The 26,277-nt window shown below is 45.4% G+C and overlaps 1 protein-coding gene across 3 annotated transcripts in view; it reads right to left on the bottom strand.

The window, feature by feature from the left end:
* Window positions 1-26,277, bottom strand: part of mettl15 (methyltransferase 15, mitochondrial 12S rRNA N4-cytidine) — a 151,183-nt gene that overhangs the window by 110,613 nt on the left and 14,293 nt on the right. The window contains exon 2 of one of the 3 annotated variants that reach the window (XM_072466658.1): window positions 3,237-3,401. The exons of 1 other annotated variant lie outside the window; for it this stretch is intronic. The gene's annotated coding sequence lies outside the window, so the exon portion shown is untranslated. The remainder of the gene's footprint in view (window positions 1-3,236; window positions 3,402-26,277) is intronic. One more of the 3 variants, XM_072466659.1, reaches the window with a different exon arrangement.

The following is a 26,277-nucleotide window of genomic DNA, read 5'->3' as shown; positions in this document are numbered from 1 at the left end:
ACCTGGATGATCTCATTCGCATTGAGGCTCTGTTTCAATGACCAACCACATATCCCTGAAGCTCTACATTGACTGCTGTGTAGCTACATTGAGCCCAGACAAGGACTCCACCCTAAGATACAGCATCATTGACTACAATGGGTAAGGAGTTATTTTCTTTCTGCAGCTGGTCCTATGTCTGTAGCTTGACTTGCTTCATGTCCCTTTCAATTGCCTCCTGGACAACAAAGCTGGAGAATCTTTTCTCCATTTCTGCCAAGAGGCGTGGGACAAGCTCTGGTTCGAACTGGATGCATTCCGTTTGTTTGGAGATGATTGTTCTTTGATAAGAGGAAGTTGATCATTGCAGTCTCCATGTTGGGAGTGAATCACTAAATACCTGTTTGAATGTGTCCATCAAATTTTTATCATCTATCCCCTGAAACTTGCTCCAGTGGGTCAGATTCCATGAGCAAAGCTTGTAGTTTCCAGAGGATGCAGAATGTGAAAGTTCCCTCTCTCCCTCAGGGTGATGTTTGGTTGGTTGATTGCGTCTCTTGTTTATCCAGACCCCATCAAAGAAATCTAACAACATTTATGCCTATTGCCATGTGGGTAATTGTGGTGCTTTGCTTCTAGAGGAAGGAGGGATCTTGCAGCTGAAGCTTGTAGGAATTTGATCCGCTAGATGCTGGAGGTTCCCCTTTCCCCTTTCTAACTAGAATATTTGATATTGCAGAGAGTGAAGCTGAATGGAAGTGGGAGGGTAAGGCCTTACTTGGAACCCTGATCATTCTGGATACTGACGTGACCAACCTGGCAACAGGGTCCCAGAATGAGGTTGAGCAAAGGATGTGGGAGAGGAGTTGTCTAACTGCTGGTTTCCACTTTTCCTTCTTTTTCTTCACCAACCATTGGTTTCTCATTGATTTGTTGGTGTGAAGTCTGAGGTGGCCCTGACTATAAATGTGGTCTCTCTGATCTTTGCTTTATTGATGGCCTTGTTCCTATCCGAAAACACGAGCAAACTCCGTTCTACTAGAGATCAAATGGTCATAATTCCTTGTATTTGGTGTCTGAGAACTGGTTTATCTCTACATCCTTCACATGTTAGTTAAATGGCTCCATGGCTGTGGCGAGCCCATCCAGGCACTGAACCCCCTGAACAATTGATTGGTTACTGAAGATAAAGATGCTCTCGCTCTCTCCTCATGATGCTGCTCATTTTTCTGGGGCTTTTTGGGTCAACAGGTTCCTTATCTTTGGCCAGCCAGTAAAGAGGGAATATGAGCAAGTCTAAGGATTTCCTTGCGGGCCTGCCCCTGAGCGGGTATCTACTCTGGCTGATTTATTCTCTTCCATGGTAGTGTTCACTCCCTGGAGAGGTGGCACAATGTGAAATGGAATGTTTTGAGGTTTTGCTTTCACCAGTGGGTCTGAAGGGTATAGCCCACACAATGTTAATTTGATCACAATCAATCTGATTTGTGCCTTTGGTTAAAATTTTAATATTTAAATATCCCAAAATATGGCCTTTAAACCTTAACTTATTACCAATGCTATCTAATCCATTCTTGTCCAGTTTATCCCTTGGCTCTAAGCTGTGTTAAACTGGTAATCCTCTAATACAACCTTATCCATGGATGTTTGAAGTAATATGGTCAAAACCTTTGCTCTTCCTTCTGACTTCCCTCCTGGGTTCATGGATGTACACCCATTTAGAAACTGACTTTTCAATTTTAATTCTACTGATTTTTTTCCCCCTCTATGGTTATCCTCATTTCCTTGTTTGTAAACTAATAATTTACTCTTTTGCCATCACCTCCTTTTTCTTCTTCTCTGGTTTTAATTTTCCCTATTCTTGCTTTCATGTTTAATATGCCTAAACAATCCTTTTGCTGTCTTTATACCATCCTTGGCTGTTGGGGGTTATCAACTTTTTTTTCAACTGGTCCTGTTAAACTGAAGGGCAAAACTAACAGCCAGTAGGAAACTCTCACCCATTCCAGAATGCCAGAATATTCAAGAGATTGTCCCACCTAGATTGATTTTTGGCTGGCAGCTCTGAGGTCTCAGTACTGCTGGGATGGTGGTCACTTGTCAAGGTAAGGGCAGACCCAGATGCCTTTTTTGGGCTTTGTCCACCACCCATACCATACTATTCAAGAATGGGCAGGTAGGCAGTGGGAAGGTGACCTCGAGAATTGGAGTGCTCTGCCCAGCCGACAAACTCGCCTGCCAGATGTGAAATTCAACACATGAACTCTAGATTTGTCATTTAAACTAGAAAGAGTGAAGAGATTAACGAGGATGCTACCAGGACTTGATGGTCTGAGTTATAAGGAGAGGCTGGGACTTTTTTCCCTGGAGCATAGAAGGCTTAGGGGTGACCTTATAGAGGTTTATAAAATAATGAGGAGCAGAGATAAGGTAAAGAGTCAACATCTTTTCCCAAAGGTAGAGGAGTCTAGAACTAGAGGGCATTGGTTTAAGGAGAGAGATACAAAAGAGACCAGAGGGGAAATGTCTTCACACTGAGGGTGGTGAGTGTCTGGAACGGACTGCCAGAGGCAGTGGCAGAGGCGGGTACAATTTTGTCTTTCAAAAAGCAATTAGACAGTTACATGGGCAGGGTGATCTGGGCCAAATGCGGACAGGTGGGGACTAGCTTAGTGATAGAAACTGGGCAGCATGGACACGTTGGGCCGAAGGGCCTGTTTCTATGCAGTAAACATCTGTGACTCTATTTCACAAGTTCTCTACTCATCCAAGGAACTCTTGCTTTGTCTATACCATTTTAGTTCTTGTGGGAATATGTTCAATCTGTATCCTAATCATTACCAGTTTGAAGTTTTCCTTTGCTTGTGCACTGCCTTACCTACTGTATAATTTTCCAATTTATTTGGCAAACCTCCTGTTTAGTCACACTGCAATTTGCATTTTTCCAGTCTAGTATTCTGTGCTCGCATGAAAGCATATCAATTTTAAGTATACTATAATTGCTGAGAAATAAAAATGTCAACCCTTGTGTATATACTTTTAACATGCTCTGATGAAAATAGCAAGATCTGAAATATGAATTAAACTTGTAATGCTGCAGTAATATATTAACTACAAAATACCTAGCTGTAAATTTCATTTGCATGTTGTAATGCTGATCAACAATTTCAACATTGTTGAACGATTTCACCTAGTTGAACATAAAAGTCTGCAATTAATGGAGTGAAAACATATGCAAGTGAAAATAAATAACAAACCTTCCAATCTCTGGAGTGTCAGAACTCTGAAGATGCAGTCAATGTACAAAGATGCAAGAAAGCTGGCCTGACAACAGTCAGTGATTGGTTCCCGTGTGATGCTCTTTGAGAGAACCGGGCAGAAGTGTTTACACCCTTGTAAGTGAAAGGGACGGTCTCTCTCTGCTGAAGAAAGAACTGTGTTATTGTTCTAAAATTAATGAGTGCCTGGAACATCTTTGCTGTAAACATGAAACGATCCTGAATCATAGAATTGTAGAATCATAGAATTTACAGTGCAGGAGGCGGCCATAGAATTTACAGTGCAGGAGGCAGCCATATAATTTAGTGCAGGAGGCGGCCATTTCGCCCATTGAGTCTGTACCAGCCCTTAGAAAGTGCACCCTACTTAAGCCCACGCCTCCACTTTATCCCCTTAGCCCAGTAACCCCACATAACCTTTTGGACACTAAGGGGCAATTTAGCATGGCCAATCCACCTAACCTGCACTTCTTTGGACTTTGGGAGGAAACCGGAGCACCCGGAGGAAACCCACGCAGACACGGGGAGAAAGTGCAAACTCCACACAGACCGTCATCCCCGACCGGAATTGACCCCGGGTCCCCGGAGCTGTGAGGCAGCAGTGCTAACCGCCGTGCCGCCCACTATGTAAAATGTAGACAACCTTGCCAGAAGCCTCTGGACCCTCGAAGGAAGAGGAGTTGTGTTTTCTCCCTCTCTCTGCTGCCGGTTGCCTGCTGTCTCCACGAGTCTGCAGTGAATATTACTACAAGCTGAAGGAAAAGAAAGTGCCCAACTAAAGGCCTGCCCATCGGAAAGAAACTAACTGGAAGACATCTATCCGCATAAAAGATCCTTTTTTTTTTTTAAATTAACATTCGCTTAGCTCTCAACTACCCTTTTCCCCTTGGTGTCCCTGTGTGTATATATATATATATATATATATATATAAAAGAGTGGTGGGGTAGTTAGAGAGAGGGAGTTGGGAATCAGATATTAGATAGTCAGTTACATTTTTTCAGTTTAATTCAGTGTCTATATGCGCGATCTTCCTCAAGATCCTCTCCACTTTGAGCCGGCAGTTTGCGGTGTCGATGGTAGCCATGATGTGGAGATGCCGACGTTGGACTGGGGTGAGCACAGTAAGAAGTCTTACAACACCAGGTTAAAGTCTAACAGGTCTTCATTCACCTGAGGAAGGAGCAGTGCTCCGAAAGCTGGTGTTTGAAACAAACGTGTTGGACATTAACCTGGTGTTGTACGACTTCTTACTGTGCTCACCCCGGCATCTCCACATCATGGCTACCATCGACACCGCAAACTGCCGGCTCAAAGTTGAGAGGATCTTGAGGAAGATCGCGCATATAGACACTGACATTAAGTTTCTACAAAGATGGAAAAAAGCAGACAAGATATTTAATCACCTGCTAATGCTCGCATTTTAAGCATTGTCTTGCATCTTTGAATTTGTCTATATATATGTTTCTGGAACATACCTCTTCATTCACCTGAGGAAGGAGCAGTGCTCCGAAAGCTAGTGTTTGAAACAAACATGTTGGACTTTAACCTGGTGTTGGAAGACTTCTTACTGTTGTCAGGCAGAACACTGTCTTGGCCAACCCACAAGTTGCCTGCCAGCCAGCCAAACGAACAAGCTTCCCCCAAAACCAGTTTCTAAGCTTCACTCAGCGCCAAAGTGTCTGTTTTTTCTTCTGGAACACACTGTCCTGAAGAACAGGCTTCAGCTTGAGTTGTCTGCTTAAAGGCACATTCTAAACATGGGTCCACAGACTAAAAATAACAAAAGAAAATAGAAACAAAGGAAATATTTCAACAGCCAAAAGAGAAAATATGATGGAAAATCTCAGCTGGTCTGGCAGTACCTGTAGGGAGAGAAAAGAGCTGATGTTTTGAGTCCAGATCTTTCTATGTCTTTCAGCTTTGACATTTTCTCTGTCTTTTAGCTTTGACAAAGGGTCATTTGGACTCAAAACGCCAAAACTGCACAGAGTACTACAGGTGTGGCCTCACCAATGCCCTACACAATTGCAGTAAAACATCCCTATTCCAGACTCTCATCCTCTTGCTATGAAGGCCAACATAGGTGATGTTGCAGCTATACAAAACTCTGGTGCGGCTGCATTTGGAGTATTGCGTGCAATTCTGGTCGCCGCATTATAGGAAGGATGTGGAAGCATTGGAAGGGGTGCAGAGGAGATTTACCAGAATGTTGCCTGGTATGGAGGGAAGATCTTTTGAGGAAAGGCTGAGGGACTTGAGGCTGTTTTCATTCGAGAGAAGAAGGTTAAGAGATGACTTAATTGAGGCATACAAGATGATCAGAGGATTGGATAGGGTGGACAGTGAGAGCCTTTTTCCTCGGATGGTGATGTCTAGCACGAGGGGACATACCTTTAAATTGAGGGGAGATAGATATAAGACAGATGTCAGAGGTAGGTTCTTTACTCAGAGTAGTAAGGGCGTGGAATGCCCTGCCTGCAACAGTAGTGGACTCGCCAACACTAAGGACATTCAAATGGTCATTGGATAGACATATGGACAAGAAGGGAATAGTGTAGATGGGCTTTAGAGTGGTTTCACAGGTCGGCGCAACATCGAGGGCCGAAGGGCCTGTACTGTGCTGTAATGTTCTATGCTCTATGCTCTAAAACGTCAGCTCTTTCCTCTCCCTAGATACTGCCAGACCTGCTGAGATTTTCCAGCATTTTCTTTTTTGGTTTCAGATTCCAGCATCCACAGTAATTTGCTTTTATCAAATATTTCAACAGGAAGGAGTCTTACACAAAAGATTGTTGCAGAAAATCAGGGGTAATATTTTGGCATGGTTCGAGGATTGGTTAATGAACAGAAAACACGAGCAGAAGTAAATGTGTCGTTTTTGGAACATAACTAGTGAAATGCTGCAAGGATGTGGGCCTCAACTATTTATAACCTACATCAACAACTTAGATAAGGGACGGTACAAAGTTAGATGGGACAATAGCCTGTGAAAGATACAAATACATACTGACTGGTTAAGTGAATGGGCAAGAAGGTGGCAGATAGAGTACAATGTGGGGACATACAAAGTTTTTCACTTTGGCCAGAAGAATGGAAAAGCATATTTTTTGATAGGTGAGAAACTAGCAAATGTTGGTATTCAGAGGGATGTCATTGCATTGAAGGTACAGCAAGGGATTAGGTTAGCCTTTATTGCAAAGGGATTGGAGTATAAGAGTAAGTCTTAGTGCCACTACATTGGTCTTTGGGGAGCATACATCTGCATTAGTGTGTCCAGTTTTGGTCCCCTAACCTGAGGAAGGATACACTTGCCTTAAAGAGGATGCAACATAAATTCACTAAAGTGATTGGGCAGTTTTGTGCCATATATCTGATGTAATGCCTTCCACCCTATCACAGATCTTCCCCTTTGTTCTTTTTCTCCATCGTCCCGTTTTTCGCTTGCTTCAACCCTAATCTCTCATTTGTCCGAGCACTGAACAATGAAAGATCAATACATTAAATATTAATTTCTGTTTCTCGCTCCACAGATGCCATCAGTCTACTCGAATTAATTGCTGGGATAAGAGGATTCACCCAGGAGGAGAGGTTGGTTAGAATGAGCCTTATATTCTCGAGTTTAAATGAGAGATTCTCATTGATCATATCAAATTCTTTGAGGGTTTAGCATGGGAGATGCTGAGAAACAGTGTTCCCTGGTCGGACAACTAGTGATCTCCGTCTGAGGATGAGTGGTCTTTTAAGTCGGTCAGTGTTCAGAATCTCTGGCCATCTCTAAATGGTCAGTTGTTAACTATGTTTAAGATTGAGAAATAAAGTAATCTGGAGATACAGAGATAGAAAGTGGAGTTGATGTAGAAGTTCAGCCATGATCCCGTTGAATGGTAGAAGAGGCTCAAGGGGTCAGGTGGCTCCAATTTCTTATTTTTGTGGATCCAGCTGTTAAAAATTAACTTCTTTTCAGTGAGTCAAATTTTTTTATGCTGCTGTACGGTGATGAATCGCTGGAAACTGATCATTTTGGCATCGAGGTATTTTGGTAGCTCTGGTGATCTTGGCCTTCCATCCCAACATCAAAAACATTTGTTCCATAAAGAAGTTACACCAACTAATTGTTCTGAAATATTTGCTGGACTCGGTTTGATTTGCCTACTTAAGTGCTTATATACGCATTGTACTTCCAGTGACTATGTAACCATTCCAAAGATTTTAGAGGACCTATTCTGATACATGCTTCGCAAGGTCAGGCCAGTGGCTAGTCCCCATTCTCATAGCAGCACATTTGGTCTTGCACATCTTCTTCAATGCAGAATCCTTCTCCCATTATTGCACTAGTATTTCACTAATACCAAATTCCTCACTGCAGCACAGTTATTTGATGAGTTAGCAAATGTTAGAACTTTTAGCTTGAAACCGCATACTTAGCTGCATACTTCATTTGTTTTGCAGGAGAATCCATTTCTGTTTGTCAGTTGCCATGTGCATGTCTTAACCTTGTGCACATCTTATTGGCCACACAGTCCATATCGCCTCCTTAATCTCACACACTAACTTATCAGGCAAACGTAACCCCAAACTTGTATTTCAGAACTGAAAAAATTAGGCTGATTCCTAATGCGAGTAATTCCCTCAACATTCATTTAATGACTGAAAACTGGGGGCTTGACCTATATGCCTTGACATGCATTTTGGAGCCAAAATATAGGGTGTCTTAGAGGCCAGGTCAACTCGTGTGCTGACATCTACTGTAGTTCAAAACTCACCCGAGTGCACTTAAATGTAGCAACTGACCATTCACAGAATCAAATAGTTCAAGACAGTGACTAAGCTGATTATATTTCATGTTCCACCATTGATCTATTCAACTGACGTTTGCCAAAAGATTTAAACATAGCAAATCCGGGACTAATACATGGGATACAAGAGCAAAGCACTGAAGATGTTGGAAATTTGAAACACAAACAGAAATTACTGGAAACATTCAGCTTATGTGCAGTTCTGAGCACCGTATTTAATGAAGGATTTTAAAGCCCTCGTGAGAGTGCAGAGGAGATTTACTAGAACGATACTAGGAATGAGGAATTTTAGATACAAGCAAAGATGGGCTTGTTCTTCTTAGAGCAGAGAAGCTTAAGAGGTAACCTTATTAAGGTGTTCAAAATTATGAACAATTTTGACATAATTAAAGAAGGATATTCTGTTTCCACGAGTTGGTAAGTCAATGGCTAGGCGTCACCATATCAAGATAGTCAGCAAGACAGCTGGGAGTGAGAAGAGAAGAAACAGAGCGGTTGGAATTGGGAATGTGCTGCCTGGGAGTGTGGTGGAGGTCGGATTCCATGGGAGGTTTCAAAAGAGAGTCATATCTATATTTGAAAGTGATGAATTTAAGAGGGCTATGGAAATCGGGCTGGGGAATGGGACTAGCTAGGCAGCTCTTTCAGGAGCCGATGCAGTCACAATGGGCAGAATTATCTACTTCTGTGCTGTAAGGTTCTATGATTCTATGTCTTTCAGCATCTGTGGAGAGAGAAACAGAGTTAATGTTTCCAGCTGGTGAGCAACCTGAAATATCAACTCCGTCTCTCTGGATGGATAGTGTTATTTGGGGATTCAAACGGACTAGTTTCGTAAATCAAGCTGCTTATGGTTCAGGAATGCAGGACTACTACTGCGAAACAAGCCAACACAGACATGTACAAAATAGCAATCTAAACCTTATGTGCACACTTTAATACATATGTCTGTTCTTATGACTCATTAAAAATACCATAAATTATAACTAGTCATGTAACAAAATCACACTCTGCGGGAATCTGAACTTTCATTAGTCACACAACAATGTTGTTGCTTTAATAATAATCGCTTATTGTCACAAGTAGGCTTCAATTAAGTTACTGGCAAAAGCCCCTAGTTGCCACATTCTGGCGCCTGTTCGGGGAGGCCGGTACGGGAATTGAACCCGCACTGCGGGCATTGTTCTGCATTACAAGCCAGCTGTTTAGCCCTCTGTGCTAAACCAGCCCCATTACAGATGAAATGTGACAAAATTTACACAACTGATTAAATGTACTGCAAGTAGCATAAACTTACAGAAAATTAACATTTGATGAGAAATGTTTTAAACTATTCAACGCAGTATATAACAAACATTATTTCAGCAGCATTTATTTTCAATTGCAAAAATCTGTATCTATTTAAGTTGAAAATTTTAAAAATACCTAAACTTCCAATATGCCCTATTAGATCTCTCAGAAACATGTTAAAGCACTTTGGCCAATTAGCTTTTGAAGTGCAGCGACTGTTGTGTAAATCAAATGCTGACGCCAAACAGCCATGAGCTAAATGACCAGGCAAATCTTTATTTCAGATTTCCTGCATATTTTCTGCTTTTCAATTAGTTTTTGGTGCTTTTGGTTGAGAGGTGAATTTTGGCCATGACCCCAGAAAAACATGGTGCTCTCCTTCAAATTGGTTCCATGGAACCAACGTGCACCTGAACATGGGCTGGTTTAGCACAGAGGGCTAAACAGCTGGCTTGTACTGCAGAACAATGCCAGCAGCACGGTTTCAATTCCCGCACCGGCCTCCCCGAACAGGCGCTGGAATGTGGCGACTAGGGGCTTTTCACAGTAACTTCATTGAAACCTACTTGTGACAATACGCAATTATTATTAACATATAACCCTTGTTTAATATCATGCCCAAAGGGTTGTATTTCTATCAATGAAGCAGCTCTGAGCATTTCCTTGGACTGTTGGCTTGGATCAAACCACGCAGCCCTGGGGTTCCGTGGGAGCCTTCCGGGGATTTCATGGCAGGCCAGACTGATTGGCAGAATTTGAGTTTCATGCTGTTTCCATTTCTTCCAATTTTGGAGAAGGAACGATGAAGAGAAGTTCTAACACTAAATATCTGTATGTATCAGAAGGACAGATAGAAGAAACGTGTAGAAATTAAACAGAGGAGAATAACTTAATAAATGATAAACACATTCAAATGAATGACAACTGTGTTCAAGTGATCAGTCGAGTTGCACTTGATGAGCAGGTCAATACATTCCCATTTAGGGAATCTCAATGTCTGAGAAGTAAATGAACGGATTAGTAGTGACCAAATGAGGAATGGATGTACTGACAATCTGAGACGTAATCAGGAAACCACCTCTCAACCAACAAGCAATGCAAAGTAGCAGATTAGTACTCTACCAGAATTGATCAGAATGCTGGAAGACAGTTGTGTCCTCGATTTTATAATACAGTTAAGGGTAAATTGTACAGATATGCAAAACTGTTTGGGCTTATGTAAAAAGTGTTTCTGGGACGTACAACTAGATTTTTGTCCGTTATATAAAGATTTAGGAAAATCGTAACATAGCAAGACTTGCTGACAACACAGTGACTTTCAAAATATTAACGATGAAACCAGACGAGTTTTCGTTATTAATTCATGGGATGTGGCAGTCATTGGCCAGCATTTATTGCTCATCCCTAATTGCCCTTGAACTGAGTGGCTTGCGAGGCCAATTCAGAGGGCAGCTAAGAGTCCACCACATTGCTGTGGATCTGAAGTCACATGTCGGTCAGACCAGGTAAGGGCGGCAGATTTCCTTCCCGAAAGGATATGAATGAATTAGATAGGTTTTTACGACAATTGACAATTATCCAGATTTTTTAAATTGAATTCCAATTTCACTATCTGCCATGACAATACTATGCCACTGTCTCTCCTGTGTAATCAATCTATGTGTAATCAGTACTTTTTGTCAGTCTCACCATAAGTCACAAAGACAACAACTTAAATTTATATGGCATCTTTAACGTAGTTAAGTATCCTCAGGCACTTCATGGGCAGCTGAAGTCCAGGTCGCTGATGGTCCAGTGATTACAAGGAGCAAAAATGGGAGGAGGTTAGATGAGGAGAAGCGAGGAGATGGAATGATGTGAAAACAAGGATGTGAACTAAAATTGAGGGGTTTCTTAGCCAGGAACCAATGCATGTCAACGACCACAGGGTTAATGAACAAGAAGTGTTTGATGGACATTTGTGCACTGGAAGCTGAGTTTAGGATGATCTTGGGTTTGTGGAAGGTAAAATGTGAGAGACCAACCAGGAGTACATTGGAAAGTCAAGTCTGGAGCCAACCTTGGAATGATTCTATAATCAAAACATTCTTTCTGTACACAAGAAAGCTGAGCAGTGCCAACTGTAATGAGACTTCAACTGCAATGAACAAAGACAGTCAATAAATAATGGAAGTGAAGTATAGCTAGGAATAACTGTAAGTGTAATTAAAATTGGAATGTTTAATAAACATAGGGAAGGAGTTACTGAAAAAGTAGATGATAGCCAGCAGAAGGATAGCGCCAAAAGTGTTCAAGCTATATATGTAAGCATGCCAGAGGCCAAATATATCCTTTAAAGTGTAAATTTGATACAATTACTGTCTTTTTAAAAAATCAGGAAAAGGAAAATGTATTAAGTACAGACGGGACAAAATTCTAAATCTAGTACTTCTGGCAGGGGAATCTACGAACAATAGTTCAGTAAAGCATCTGCCACAAAAATCCCCCAAATCTTAGAACCGTGGGCGCAATTCTCCGAAACGATTTCTCTCTGGAAAGATATCCAAGTGCGGTAGCGAGTGGGAACTGCCGCGAGCTTCCCAGCGCTCGGCCTGTAATGTTATTCAATGTTAATTGGTCCAATTAATGAGGCCCTGCTGACTTCTCACGGCAAATGAAGGCTTGCCAGCCAATTCGGCGGCACCTCTCTTGACAACCCTCTGTTAACGAGCACTTGCTCAGCCAACCCATCAGCTTGCAACAACGGTGCTGAGGAGACTGGCCCCAAGATTCTGCGATGCGGACCGGAGGAGGTTCCTAGATGCAATGAAGGCCAGGAGAGATGTTCTGTTCCCCCCGAGGGTGAGCCGCAGGGCAGCAAGTGCTGCCTGGGATGAGGTGGCGGCTGAAAGCTCCAGGTGTGTGACTAGGACTGGCCTCCAGTGCCGTAAAAAAGGTCAACAACCTGCACCAGGCACCACAAGTGAGTCGACACCAATACCCGCCACCCCCGGTGACTTTTCCGCACAGGAGCATCAACCCCACCCCATGCGGCAGCCAACCCTCCCTTCAACTCCACCCCCTCCCCCTGCAATCCTTCCTTTACCCTCCCCCTCCCACCACTGTAAACCACGCATGTGGCCAACGATGCCCTCTCCGTGTCTCCTCAGGAAAAGCTCTCCCACAACCGTCAGCAGAGGTCCCAGACTGGCGTAAGAATCCTCACGCCCTTCGAGGAGCGGGCCCTGGAGGCGACCGGGGTGGCCACGGACAGAGCTGTCACCCACGCAAAGGTTGGCAGAAGCCGCAGAGGTGAGGAACCACCGGGCCCCACCCGGAGGACCTATCAAACATGAGTTGTTATTGCCTCACTGACTGACCCATCCCTCCCACTGACCACGTGTCCATTCTTCCGATGGCGCCGGCCCATCCCGACTGGCCCCCTTTCAAAACTCCCAGAAGACCACCTCGGAGGGCAGCTCCGAGGAAGACACCATAAGACACAGGAGCAGAATCTGGCCAATCGAGTCTGCTCCGCCATTCAATCATTGCTGATATTTTTCTTATCCCCATTCTCCTGCCTTCTCCCCATAGCCCCCGATCCCCTTATTAATCAAGAACCCATCTATCTCTGTCTTAAAGATGCTCAGTGATTTGGCCTCCACAGCCTTCTGCGGTAATCGGTTCCACAGATTCGCCACACTCTGGCTGAAGAAAATCCTCCTCATCTCTGTTTTAAAGGATTGTCCCTCTAGTCTGAGGTTGTGCCTTCGGATTCTAGTTTCTCCTCCCAGTGGAAACATCCTCTCCACGTCCACTCTATCCAGGCCTCGCAGAACTTCCTCAGGACCCTTTCCAAGGCAATCACATCCTTCTTTAGATACGGGACCCAAAACTGTTCACAATACTCCAAATGGAGTATAACCAGAGCCTTATACAGCCTCACAAATACATCCCTGTGCTCTAGCCCTCTTGACATGAATGCTAACATTGTATTTGCCTTCCTAACTGCTGATTGAACCTGCACGTTAACCATGAGAATCTTGAACAAGGACCCCCAAGTCCTTTCGTGCTTCTAATTTCCTAAGCACTTCTCCATTTAGAAAATAGTCTATGCCTCCATTCCTCCTTCCAAAGTGCATAACCTCACACTTTTCCACATTGTATTCCATCTGCCACTTCTCTGCACACTCTTTGCCCCCCCGCCTGCTTCCTCAATGCTATTTGTCCCTCTGCATATCTTTGTATCATCTACAAACTTAGCAACAGTGCCCTCAATTCCTTCTTCGAGATCATTAATGTATATTGTCGATAGGTATGGTCCCAGCACCGACCCGAGGCACACTACTAGTCACCAGTTGCCGTCCTGAAAAAGACCCCTTTGTCCCCACTCTCTGCCTTCTGCCAGTCAGCCAATCATCTAACCATACCAGTATCTTACCCTTAACACCATGAGCTCTTAACTTATTGAACAGCCTCCTATGCAGCACCTTGTCAAAGGCCTTCTGGAAATCTAAATAAATCACATCCACTGGTTCTCCTTTGTCCAACTTCTTCATTACCATCTCAAAGAATTCTAACAGATTTGTCAGACATGACCTCCCTTTGACAAAGCCATGTTGACGCAATCTTATTTTATCACGCACTTCCAAGTGCACCGCAATCTCATCTTTAATAATGGATTCTAAAATCTTACCAATGACCGAAGTCAGGCTAAGCGGCTGATAGAAATCAGATTTTCTGGTTGGCTATACACGAGGTAGAGAAAAGGTTTAATTAAGAAATTATTAAGAGTAGAATCATAGACTTTACAGTGCTGAAGGAGGCCATTCGGCCCGCCGAGTCTGGACCGGCCCTTGACAAGAGCATCCTACTCAAGCCCACACCTCCACCTATCCCCGTAACCCTACTTAAACATTTTTGGACACTAAGGGCAATTTAGCATGGCCAATCCACCTAACTCGCACATCTTTGGACTGCGGAAGGAAACCGGAGCACCCAGAGGAAACCCAAGCACACACAGGGAGAATGTACAGACTCCGCACAGACAGTGAACCAAGCCGGGAATCGAACCTGAGACCCTGGAGCTGTGAAGCAACTGTGCTAACTGCTATGCTACCGTGCTGCCCAGAAATTGACTAAATCATATTAACCATGAGAGTGAGGAAAGCTGACTAGCTGGGAACTAATCAGATAAGACTTTAAATGTCTTATTTTGCAAGTTGTTCCAGACTGGCCAGAATCCAAGGCCAGTGACAAAAGACTTCACTGTATGCAGATGCCTTCCCAGGCCTGGACAGGTCTGTTTCCATGGTAACAGTCAGTCAGGGTCATAATGACTTTTCAAAAACGGTGTTAATCTAATTAATGTTAGAGGCATAATTGGCAAGCCAGGGTATGGAAAATTACAAAATCACACCAAAACATTTATCTCTTAAATTGACAGACAGACAGTTTGGTCGAGTTGAGTGAACTATAAATTAGTTGAAGCCAATCACAGCTGTAAAGAAGGTGAAACTTTAAGATGATGATCTTTTTAAAAATCACTTGCCGGGATGGACAAATTCAGTCCAGAATCAAGCTATCACTTTCTGAAACCTATGTCTTGCTGCTGCCTTTGCTATCGGCATTTTTCTTTTGTTTAAATCACTTAATTTTGTACTGTGTATCAGGATTTGAAGCATTACCACGAGTTGTCTTTTCAACTCAACCACTGTATTCACTAAAGACAATTAATCTGATCAAAGTTTGTATTGCAAACAAAGATTTTACCAGTGGGCACTAAAAGCTGACAAATAAAATTCAACGTAACTTTGCCAAAAAAACAGCCTGATGAAATGAAATGAAAATAGCTTGTCACGTAGGCTTCAAATGAAGTTACTGTGAAAAGCCCCTAGTCGCCACATTCCGGCGCCTGTTCGGGGAGGCTTGTCCGGGAATTGAACCGTGCTGCTGGCCTGCTTTCAAAGCCAACGATTTAGCCCTGTGCTAAATCAGCCCCTTAGATTCTCGTTATTTGGGAACTAAGAAGGGATAACGCATATCCGAGATCCATCAGCGGCCTATAATTTCCCATCTTCTGCTTCCTTCCCTTCTTAAACAGGGGTGTTACATTAGCCATTTTCCAGTCCTCTTGGGCTCTTCCTGCCTCCAGTGATTCCGGAAAGATCATCTCCAATGCCTCCACAATCTCCTCAGCTATCGCCTTTAGAACCCTGGGGTGTAGTCCATCCAGTCCAGGTGATGTATCCACCTTATACCTTGCAGATTTATAATTGTTCAATTTTTGGGCAAAAGAGGTTGATCAATGATCATTAACAAATATCCTGTTATTGAAAACCTATGCTGTTTAATTTAATTTTTAGCGTGAATTTAATGGTAATTAACTTGAAAATACAGCAACATCATGAAGATCATGGAGGTTAAGAATGAGAATTCATTTTCTTGAGCTAGTGGCAGAGCAGAGCAAATTTTCCAATACCTTGTGATGATTCTAATTCACTCGGTATCTCTTCAAGTTGTTGGCTGACTTCTATTTTAATAATAGCCTGCATCCCTCAGGTTTTTACTTTTTCGAAAAGTATGTCCTAGCACTGTGGCTTCACAGCGCCAGGGTCCCAGGTTCGATTCACGGCTGGGTCACTGTCTGTGCGGAGTCTGCACATTCTCCCCGTGTCTGCGTGGGTTTCCTCCGGGTGCTCCGGTTTCTTCCCACTAGTGTCAAAAGACGTGCTGTTAGGTAATTTGGACATTCTGAATTCTCCCTGTGTACCCGAGCAGGCGCCAGGATGTGGCGACTCGGATTTTTCACAGTAACTTCATTGCAGTGTTAATGTAAGTCTACTTGTGACAATAAAGATTATTAATCACCACTTTAGGTTGAAAGAATATTCAAAAATTCTATCATCTTGCAGCTATAATAATTATCACTGAAAACCGATACAAACAGGAATTTAAGCACTTGATCTTGTGAATAATTATATAATAGCTGTTCTGCTGCAGCCCACCAACATATTTAGAGGAGGTACAAAATACCTTGTGTAAAACTCTCTTCCACTCCAGCCAAAACTTAGTAAAATCTTCAATTTTAATAAAAGCTAAATCTACATACAAGGACTGAATTTTTGGTTCATATTCTCCTTCAGGTCTCCTTTTCGGTAGATGTCATGGTGTCATGTCTTCACCATATGTAGTTGATCTGCCAGCACAATAAATCTCTACAATAGTCATGTCACCATGATGATTACCAATTCGGCCAAAGATAGGCTATTAACTGAAGAGTCCTTCAACAAATATTTCATTTTTTTTAAGATGTCATTTAAATTCACAACAGGCATTAATTAATAGCACAATGTATTAATAATTATCACTAGTTAAATGCTATTTGAAACCATGTCGACAATGAGAAATCCTGCCCTGGATGACATCCCTGCTAATATGTATTAACTGTTGAAACAGTCAATGAAAATGATTAAATTACAAACTTTAATCTTTAGATAAACTGCAGTTTCAGTGAGGACATGGCTTCCAATTTTAAAGCTCATTATAAACACTGAAATGCAAACTCATGGTTTTCCCATTCAAATTCACTTTCAATTCACATCCCCATCCTTTAGGTTTAATCATTGCATATCTCGCATATTCATGACTTAATTTCTGTCGTTTCCAATTCCTGTGGCACCTTACCAGCAAAACCAAATATTACAGCAACAAATTAATCTTGACAATCAGGGCTTCCGGTTGCGGCGATGCGGAGCTAAGCCGCACGTTTCAGCAGCTCCCGAGACAACGGACTTTCGGGCTCTCTAGAGGAGCCCCAACGGAACTTTTTTTGAATTGATCCCATGTGGGAAGGTGCAGTAAGGTCCCCCCTTACGATATATGGCCGAGATCAGCGGTGGAGCAGCAAAAAAAGAGGCTCTGGAGCAATGACAAAAACGAGGGGGGAAAAAGCAAGATGGCGGAGGGCGGAGAGCGAGCAGCATGGGGGCCGGACCAGCAGGAGTTCCTTAAGCGCTGTGTGGAGGAGCTGAAAAAGGAGGTGCTGGCGCCAATGCAGTTGGCAATCGAGGGGCTGAAGGAGACCCAGAAGACCCAGGCGGTGGAGCTTTGTGAGGTGAAAGATAAATGAATGACGACGAGGACGAGATCCTGGGCCTGGCAGTAAAAGTGGAGGCGCACGAGACGGTGCACAGGAGGTGGGCCGAGAGAATTGAGGTCCTGGAGAACAGGTCGAGGAGGAAGAACCTCCGGATTCTGGGTCTTCCCGAAGGAGTGGAGGGAGCTGATGCCGGTGGGGTATGTGAGTACGATGCTCCATGCGCTGATGGGAGCGGAGGCCTCTCCGACCCCCCTGGAGCTGGAAGGGGCTCATCGGGTCCTGGCGAGGAGACCCAAGGCTGAGGAGCCGCCAAGGGCGATAGTGGCAAGGTTCCATCGCTTCGCGGACAAAGAAAGTGTGCTGAGATGGGCCAAGAAGGTGCGGAGCAGTAGATGGGAGAACGCGGTGATCCGAGTATACCAGGATTGGAGCGCGGAGGTGGCAAGGAGGAGAGCTGGCTTCAACCGGGCCAAGGCGGTGCTGCATTTAAAAAAGTCAGGTTCGGCATGCTGCAGCCTGCGCGACTGTGGGTCACTTATCAGGACCGACACCAGTATTTTGAAACGCCAGAAGAGGCTTGGACCTTTATTCAGACGGAAAAACTGGACTCGAACTGAGGGGATATGTTGGTTGTATATGGGGTTGTAAATATGGGTAAAGAATACTTCATGGGTGGGATGATGGATGGGGATGTGGGTAGAGTTCTGGTTAAAATTCCTAAAATTCCCTTTTTTCTTTTCTGTAGATGAGATGATGATGATGGGGAATGTGGGCGTCGGTGCTGGAGTGAGGTGAGACTTGGGGATGAGGGAACTGGGATAATGGTCGCAACAGGAGCTGCGCCACAGGGGGCAGGGCTGGTTCAGGAAAGCGCGGGCTTTTTCCCGCGCCAAAAGGGGGGTGGGGGGGGGATGGAGGAAGGTAAGGAGGAGAGACTCCCACACGGGGGAGATCAACGGGAAGGCGGGGGAAGTCGGGGTCAGCAGAAGTCAGCTGACTCACGGAAGTAATATGGGGGGAGCAAAAGAGCTAGATGTGGATCTAGCGGGGGGGGAGGGAGGGGGGGATTCTAGGGTTGCTCCTGCACTGTCCGAGGGGGAACTGAAAATGGAAGAGGTGGTCGGGGCGGGGGTTCCCCGCCTGGGGGACTGGAGGGTGCGGGAGGCGCGAGCGCGGGACTGGCCTAAGATAGGAGATGGCTAGTCAGCGGGGGGTGGGTAACCCCCTAATCCGGCTGATCATGTGGAATGTGAGAGGCCTAAATGGGCCGGTTAAGAGGGCCCGAGTGTTCGCGCACCTAAAGGGACTGAAGGCAGACATGGTCATGCTTCAGGAGACACATCTGGAGGTGGCAGATCAGGTCAGGTTAAGGAAGGGATGGGTGGGACAAGTGTTCCATTCGGGGTTGGATGCGAAGAATAGAGGGGTGGCAATACTGGTGGGAAAGCGGGTGTCGTTTGAGGCCAAGACCATAGTAGCGGACAAAGGAGGCCGATACGTGATGGTGAGTGGTAGGTTGCAGGGGACGGAGGTGGTACTGGTGCATGTATATGCCCCGAACTGGGACGATGCTGGATTCATGAAACGGATGTTGGGGCATATTCCAGACCTGGAGGTAGGGAGCTCGATAATGGGTGGGGATTTTAACACGGTGCTGGACCCAGCATTAGATCGTTCCAGATCTAGGACGGGGAAGAGGCCGGCTGCGGCCAAGGTGCTTAGGGGGTTTATGGACCAGATGGGGGGAGTAGATCCGTGGAGATTTGCCAGGCCTTTGGCCAGAGAATTTTCTTTTTTCTCCCACGTACATAAGGCCTACTCCCGGATAGATTTTTTTGTTCTGGGCAGGGCATTGATCCAAAAGTGGAGGGAACAGAGTATTCGGCCATAGCCATTTCAGACCATGCCCCGCATTGGGTGGAGTTAGAGCTGGGGGAGGAGAGAGACCAAAGCCCGTTGCGGAGGTTGGATGTGGGACTGCTGGCAGACGAGGAAGTGTGCGGGAGGGTACGGGGGGGGCATTGAAAGGTATCTGGAGGCCAACGACAACGGGGAGGTGCAGGTGGTAGTAGTATGGGAGGCGCTGAAGGCGGTGGTCAGGGGAGAGTTAATCTCCATCAGGGCTCATAGGGTGAAGAGAGAGGGCAGGGAAAGGGAGAGGTTAGTGGGGGAGATTTTAAGGGTGGACAGGAGCTATGCAGAGGCTCCTGATGAGGGACTACTCAGGGAGAGACAAAGTCTCCAGACGGAGTTCGACCTGTTGACCACAGGGAAGGCAGAGGCACAGTGGAGGAAGACACAGGGGGCGATATATGAATATGGGGAGAAGGCGAGCCGGATGCTGGCACATCAGCTCCGTAAGGGCAGCACGGTAGCATTGTGGATAGCACAATTGCTTCACAGCTCCAGGGTCCCAGGTTCGATTCCGGCTTGGGTCACTGTCTGTGCGGAGTCTGCATGTCCTCCCCGTGTGTGCATGGGTTTCCTCCGGGTGCTCCAGTTTCCTCCCACAGTCCAAAGATGTGCAGGTTAGATGGATTGGCCGTGAAAAATTGCCCTTAAGTGTCCAAAATTGCCCTTAGTGTTGGGTGGGGTTGCTGGGTTGTGGGGATAGGGTGGAGGTGTTGACCTTGGGTAGGGTGCTCTTTCCAAGAGCCGGTGCAGACTCGATGGGCCGAATGGCCTCCTTCTGCACTGTAAATTCTATGATAATCTATGGTAAGAGGATGGCAGCAAGGGAAATAGGCGGAGTCAAAGATGGCAGGGGAACTACGGTGCGGAATACAGGGAAAGTGAATGAGGCTTTTAAGGCCTTTTACGAGGAGCTGTATAGGTCCTAGCCCCCAGGGGGAAAAGAGGGGATGCGGCGATTCTTGGACCAATTGAGGTTCTCAAGGGTGGAGGAGCAGGAGGTGGCTGGTTTGGGGGCACCAATTGGGGTGGAAGAGCTGGTTAAAGGACTGGGGAGCATGCAGGCAGGGAAGGCCCCGGGGCCGGATGGGTTCCCGGTGGAGTTTTATAGGAAGTATGTAGACCTGTTAGCCCCGTTGCTGGTAAGGACCTTCAATGAAGCAAGGGAGGGGGGGACCCTGCCCCCGACAATGTCGGAGGCGACGATCTCTTTGATCTTGAAGCGGGATAAGGACCCACTGCAATGTGGGTCGTACAGACCGATCTCGCTCCTTAATGTAGATGCTAAGTTGCTGGCAAAAATGTTGGCCATGAGGATTGAGGACTGTGTCCCGGGGTGATTCACGAGGACCTGACGGGATTCGTAAAGGGTAGGCAGTTAAATACTAAAGTGCGAAGGCTCCTAAATGTGATAATGATGCCATCGGTGGAGGGAGAAGCGGAGATAGTGACAGCCATGGACGCGGAGAAGGCCTTTGATCGGGTAGAGTGGGAGTATCTCTGGGAAGTGTTAAGGAGGTTTGGGTTCGGGGGGGGGGGGGGGGGTTTATTAGTTGGGTTCAGCTCCTGTATAAAGCCCCGGTGGTGAGTGTGGTCACGAACCTGCGGAGGTCGGAGTATTTCCGGCTGCACCGAGGGACGAGGCAGGGGTGCCCCCTGTGAAAAATCGCTTATTGTCACAAGTAGGCTTCAATGAAGTTACTGTGAAAAGCCCCAAGTCACAACATTCCGGCGCCTGTTCGGGGAGGCTGGTACGAGAATTGAACCGTGCTGCTGGCCTGCTTTAAAAGCCAGCGATTTAGCCCAGTGTGCTAAACCAGCCCCTGTCCCCTCTGCTGTTTGCATTAGCAATTGAACCTTTGGCCATGGCGTTAAGGGAGTCGGGGAAATGGAAGGGGGTGGTTCGAGGGGGAGAGGAACATCGAGTGTCGCTGTACGCAGACGACCTGTTGCTGTATGTGGCGGATCCAGTGGAGGGGATGGTTGAGGTAATGCAGATCCTACGGGAGTTTGGAGACTTTTCGGGCTATAAGTTCAATGTGGGAAAGAGTGAGCTCTTTGTGATCCATCCGGGGGACCAGGGAAGAGGGATAGACGAACGACCTACCGTTGAGGAGGGCGGAAAGGAGCTTTCGACACTTGGGGATTCAGGTAGCTAGGAGCTGGGGGGCACTGCACAAACTTAATTTGACGCGGTTGGTGGAACAGATGGAGGAGGATTTTAAAAGGTGGGACATGTTGCCACTCTCGCTGGCGGGTAGGGTAGTTGGTTAAAATGGTGGTCCTCCCGAGATTTCTTTTTGTATTCCAATGCCTCCTAATTGTGATTACTAAGGCCTTTTTTAAGAGGGTAAGCAGGAGCATTATGGGATTTGTGTGGGCGAGCAAGACCCCGCGGGTAAGGAGGGGGTTCTTGGAGCGTAGCAGAGATAGAGGAGGGTTGGCGTTGCCACATTTGGGTGGTTACTATTGGGCAGCCAACGTGGCAATGATCCGTAAGTGGGTGATGGAGGGAGAGGGGGCGGCGTGGCAGAGGTTGGAGATGGCGTCCTGCAAAGGAACGAGCCTGGGGGCGCTGGTGACAGCACCGCTGCCGCTCTCGCCGACAAGGTACACCACGAGCCCGGTGGTGGCGGCAACGCTAAAGATCTGGGGGCAGTGGAGACAGCACAGGGGTGCGACGGGAGCCTCGGTTCTGGTCCCCGATCAGAGACAACCATCGGTTTGTCCCAGGAAGGATGGACGGGGGATTTCAGAGCTGGCATCGGGCAGGGATTAGAAGAATGGGGGACCTGTTCATTGACGGGACGTTTGCGAGCTTAGGGGCGCTGGAGGAGAAGTTTGGGCTACCCCCGGGAAACGCTTTCAGGTACATGCAAGTGAGGGCGTTTGTGAGGCGGCAGGTGAGGGAATTTCCGCTACTCCCGGCACAGGGGATTCAAGATAGAGTGATTTCGGGCGTATGGGTCGGAGAGGGCAAGGTGTCGCCAATATACCAGGAGATGAAAGAAGAGGGGGAGGCTTTTGTAGAGGAGCTGAAGGGTAAATGGGAGGAGGAGCTGGGGGAGGAGGTTGAGGAGGGGCTATGGGCTGATGCCCTAAGTAGGGTTAATTCCTCGTCCTCGTGTGCCAGACTTAGCCTGATACAATTTAAGGTGGTTCATAGAGCGCAGAGGGGGCGAGGCTGAGTAGGTTCTTTGGGGTGGAGGACAGATGTGGGAGGTGCTCAGGAAGTCCGGCGAACCATGTCCATATGTTTTGGTCATGCCCGGCACTGGAGGGGAGTTGCGGGAACAGTATCTAAGGTGGTGAAAGTCCGGGTCAAGCCAAGCTGGGGGCTAGCACTATTTGGAGTAGTGGACGAGCCGGGAGTGCAGGAGGCGAAAGAGGCCGGCATTCTGGCCTTTGCGTCCCTAGTAGCCCGGCGAAGGATCTTGCTAATGTGAAAGGAGGCGAAGCCCCCCAGCATGAAGGCCTGGATAACTGATATGGCAGGGTTTATCAAGTTGGAAAGGATAAAGTTTGCCTTGAGAGGGTCTGCGCAGGGGTTCTACAGGCGGTGGCAACCGTTCCTAGACCATCTCACGGAGCGTTAGATGAAGGTCGGACAGCAGCAACAGCAACCCAGAGGGGCAGGGGGGGGACATCGTTCGCGTGGGGAGGGGAAGGGGGGTTCCGCTGGGGGGCATTTGAGCAAGAAAACACATGAATGATCCGGAAACTGACACGTACGGGAAGATTCCAATGTACAAAGTTCTGTATCTTATTGACTTGCCATGTTCATGTCTTGCCAGCGAGTTCTTTTTCTTTTCTTTGTTACGGGGGGGAGGCGGGTTGCTTGTAAGGTGGAAAATATTGTTGAAGAAAAATCTTGACTATCAGGATTTCCTAGGCTTATTTTTAATCAGAAGTTTATTTAATCACCTCATTCTCATAATCATCCATCCCAAACCTCCCTCCACTGCACATGCGGTCTCTGCCAAATTTGTCTAATAACCTATCATTTCTGAGTGAAAATAAATGTAGTGCTAAATTGAGTTTTGAATACAACTCAACTGCAAACATAACATTTTTCAATCAGGCTTTCACTCCACTTGAAGTTGTTATAATAGTGAAAATGCAATTCAATAACTGTGCCACTCAATATACCTAATTTCTACATTAGCACATGTATAGAGACTGATTTTGTTTTGTATCAATGTTAGTGGTTAAGACTAATTCCGAAAGGAGCTGTAATCAATTTTATGGCAGGTGTCAAGGTAAAGCAGGAATATAAACTTTCTATTTAACATTAATATGCGAATTATACTCAAAATAAATCAAAACTTTCTATAATTTAAGTGGGTGTCCTGGAAGGTTGCAGTTGCTAAACTGGACAATACATCTGTTGCTTGCATCATGTTCATGGTGTTATGTTTTCGATGTCTTCTTATCTCTTGGTTGTCACTGCGTTCTTCTGGTTGTTTCCATTTTGTAATCTTTCGGCTAAAGGGTAGAGGGCCATAGGGAGATAATAACACAATGGAGGTGACGAGGGCTCCAGTTTGAATTTTCTGGTGATACATACCAGGAAAGGGTTAACATTCTGTCCTGTTTGTTTTTCTGCAACATCTTGTTTGAACAAACTGAATCTGAGTAAGTTTACTTTCTGCCATGTACAGAATTTTTGCATTTCTTTACAAAACGATGCAGGAGAAAAAAAAAATTCCCCAAAAAAAGGACAGCAAATATGTGGAACAGATTACCAACATGAGGTGGAATTAGAAACATTGATGGATTTCAATTTTATCAACTTTGCTTCCGATTTCCTCCCTTATTTTGCCTTCACATGGTCGATCTCAAACTCTCATCAACATCAGGGGGACTAAGCAAAGGCTGGCTGCCCACCCTGCAAAATACCTCCTTTCAGTCCACAATTGGCACCTTGAGTTTCCAGCTGACCATTTTGTTAATTCTCCTTTTTGCTCCCACTCTGACCTTGCTGTCCTTGACCTATTGATGCTTTCCAATGAAGCTCAGCACAAGCTCAGGACAGTAGATTCCACAATTTTAGGTGGGAACCTCTGCCACATTTTGTTTTATTTTTCTTTGCTGGTTTGTTTCTTTGATCTTGTTCTTCTTATATCCTCGACTTTGATTTATGACAATGGTTATTCAAGATCCTGCCATTCACACCGCCTCTGGACGCAACTTTTGAAGTTGGACAAGGCATTAGTAAGGCCTCACTTGGAATACTGTGTACAGTTCAGGTCACCCTATTATAGAAAGGATATTATTAAACTAGAAAGAGTGCAGAAAAGATTTACTAGGATGCTATCGGAACTTGATGATTTGAGTTACAAGGAGAGGCTGGATAGATCGGGACTTTTTTATCTGGAGCATAGGGGGCTTAGGAGTGATCTTATATAGGTCTATAAAATAATAAGGGGCACAGATGAGTTAAGATAGTCAACATCTTTTCCCAATGGTAGGGGAGTCTAAAACTAGAAGACATATGTTTAAGGTGAGAGGGGAGAGATACAAAAGGGTCCAGAGGGGCAATTTTTTTCACACAGGGTGGTGAGGGTTTGGAACGAGTAGATTGGGACTAGCTTAGTGGTTAAAAACTGAGCGGCATGGACAAGTTGGGCCAAAAGGGTGTGTTTTCATGCTGTAAATCTCTATGACTCTATCTTTTCTTTCTTTACTTGCCTCACTGCCAGTCCTTTGGTCTTGCATCATGGACACTTTTCTCATTTAATCTCTCCTACCTTCCACCACATCACTCCTTTTGTTCTTCATCCAACTTTCCACTGCCCACTTCACTTGTTCAAAATGTATAACATTTCTAACTTTTCCCAGTTCTGATGAAAGGTCAAGCTCTGAAATGTCAATACTGTTTTTTTTTGTTTGCTCTATAAATGCTGCTAGACCTGCTGAGTATTCCCAGCATTTTGCCATTCTTATTTCAAATTTCCAGCATCTACCATATTTTCCTTTTTAACAATAGGTATTTGTGCGAGATGTCAGAAAACAAGTAGGACCCTCTGGAACCAAACCTCATTGAGTAGCTTTCACATCAAAACATTCCACCTTAAATACAGGCTTTAGACATTGGATTATTTTTAAAAACTAAGCAAGGGGAATAATTCCAGGGATGAGGAACTGCATGACAGCAGTGGCAAGCACTGCTGCCCACGGTGCTAAGGACCCGGGTTCGGTCCTGGCCCCGGGTCACTGTCTGTGTGGAATTTGCACATTCTCCCCGTGTCTGCGTGGGTCGCACCCCCACGACCCACAGATGTGGTTAGCGATTGGACACGCTAAATTGTCCCTTAATTGGAGAAAAATAATTTGATACTCTAAATTTCTAATTTAAAAAAGGGATGAGGAACTGATGTTACATAGATTGAAAAACACAAGAATTAGGAGCAGCCATTCAGCCTGTCGTGCCTGCTGGCCATTCAATAAGATCATGGACCCTTGACTCCCTTGTCGATCAAAAAAATTTCTAACTCAGCCTTGAATATATTCATCACTCAGCCTCTAGGTAAGAGAATTCCAAAGGCCTCTCATCTCTGTGATGTGACTCACCTCATGACCCGAATGCCTCTCTCCATTTAAAAAGCTATTCCATTTAAAAAGCTATATCGGGAGTGTGATGGCAACTTCACCACTTGGATGGGTGCAGCTGCAACAGTGTATTGGAAGCTCAACAAGATCCAGATAGAGCAGTTTTAATTGGTGTCATGCCACCAGACTTAATATCCTATCCCTACACAACGCTATATCTATAAAATGCACTGCAGAATCTTGCCAGATACGGTGACATTTCCCTTGTTTCATAGCTTTACTAGAACAGACAGTTGCAGCATTGTTGTAGATGCAAAAAGACCACTATCCTCAAGGCCTCCCCCCCACCCAAGTCACACATGGTTCCTTCATTATTACTGGATCATTGTCC

This window comes from Scyliorhinus torazame, chromosome 10 (assembly GCF_047496885.1).
Source record: "Scyliorhinus torazame isolate Kashiwa2021f chromosome 10, sScyTor2.1, whole genome shotgun sequence".
NCBI classification, from domain to species: Eukaryota; Metazoa; Chordata; class Chondrichthyes; order Carcharhiniformes; family Scyliorhinidae; genus Scyliorhinus; species Scyliorhinus torazame.
Note: the sequence above shows the minus strand (reverse complement) of the source record. Positions and strands in the feature narration are given on the sequence as shown.